Raw genomic sequence first — 1,996 nt, forward strand, 5'->3', positions numbered from 1 at the left:
CACAAGAGTGCACTTCCAAAGTCAGGACCTCAGGGCGGACACTTTGAGACCCTCATGGTGTGAGACAGAAAGCAACAGCAAAGTCCAGTCCAAGTTCAGTTGCCAATGTTCAGTTGGAATTCTTTACAGGAATTCCTCTTCAGCTTCTGTATGTTCCTGGGACCAGTCACCCAGGGGCCCAACGTTATAGTCCTTGGAGATCTTTCCGTCCTTGAATTTCAGGCAGAAGGGGATCTGACCTACTCAGGTTCGTCTCACAGGTCATAGATGCCAAGTGCAGCAGGTGTGTCCAATTTGGGAAATAGTTTTTTATCTGAACTTATCCACTTTTAGATCCTACCATGGTTGATATGTTTGAAGTATCCAACCTGCGCTACATCATGGTCGGCCTCAAATCACGCCTAAGTCCCGGTCTACAATTCACTATCATTGGTGCCTTGCACTTTTTGGTGATCTTTTCACTTAAACCTTTAAAGTTCCCCTTATTCTTTTCTCATGTTAGTGTAATTTTGCTTATGGTAAATAGACAGAATATCGAGTAATTTTTTTGACCTTCACTGATATTGAGTGCAGAAAATCGGGATACAAAAATATTGACTGTCAGAATATCGTTGTAAAGAGTATCGAGTCTAAGGTAAGTATAATCATTTTTAACAATATCGAAGTCATTAATATAGTTTGCAAAAATATAGTTGTTAAAAATATAGTTTTTTTAGTTAGTGTTAGGTATTTTAGTATGTATTTCAAATGTATGTGTTCTTTTTTCTTAGTATTGCATAATCTTTTTAATATATGTATTACAGTTATTAATGTTATTTTAAGTGAATTTTGCGTTTTAGTTCCGTAGCGGGTTGTGGGTTTATAGGAGAATAGTGTGGGAAGTAATATAATTACAGTTAATTAATCAATGTTCTTTATTAATTCATATTTATGTATTTAATATATATTAATGTTAATTGTGGTAATTAACTGTATTATTAATCATTTATTAATTGGTTGTTAATCATTATTAATGAATTGGTAAATATGTTAATTGAGTCATTTTTTTTGGAGCAGGTTGTGGGTTGATAGGGGAGTATGGTGGGAAGTAATTTCATTCAATATATTTTGAAATATTTTGAATATAACATTTAGGTAATGTTATTTTATATTGTTAACTGTATGAACATATTTCTTATGATTTTTTTTATTTTGCTTGTTAATTATTAATAATTAATTATTTGTAAATTAATTATGTTAATTGGGTCATGTTTTTCAACATTGAGGTGCCGATTCCGATCCGGTTAAAAAAATTCCCGTACGAATCGTATCTGTATTTTTTTACGTACGAATCGTACAAGTCCCGTACAAACGGGCAAGTACGATTCGTACATGGAAAATACATACGAATGACATCGGGAAAAGTCTACGACACGTCCCCGGACAGTTTTACGTACGGTTCGTATAACTGAAGTCCGAGCGCACAAGTACGAACCGTACCGTCCGTCCGAATATACAAACGCATGTAATACGCTCCGTCCGAATATACAACCGCATGTAAAACGTCCCGTACGGAGCAAACTGTGTACCACCCCTACCCTGGGCACACCTGGGTGAGGGGTACGAGTCATACGGCCCCCCCCCAGCCTCCCACTCCTCCCACGTACATCCGCACCGTACCCCCAGCCCCCCCATGTCTGCACCGTACCCCCAGCCCCCCCATGTCCACACCGTACCCCCACCCCCGTATGTACAGTGCGTACCCCCACCCCCCGTATGTATGGTGCATACCCCCACCCACCGTACATACGGGGGTGGGGGTATGTACCGTACATACGGGGGGGTACGCACCGTGACTACGAGGGGTGGGGTTACGCACCGTACATACGGGGGTATGCACCATACATAGGGGGGGTGGGGGCGAAGTGCTGTGGGTACGAATCGTACTTGCTGGTCCGTAAAACGCTGCCTGACTCCGTGCGAATGTCGCGTACGCCGGTCGGTGTTTTTTACGATT

This window comes from Triturus cristatus, chromosome 7, assembly GCF_964204655.1.
Source record: "Triturus cristatus chromosome 7, aTriCri1.1, whole genome shotgun sequence".
NCBI classification, from domain to species: domain Eukaryota; kingdom Metazoa; phylum Chordata; class Amphibia; order Caudata; family Salamandridae; genus Triturus; species Triturus cristatus.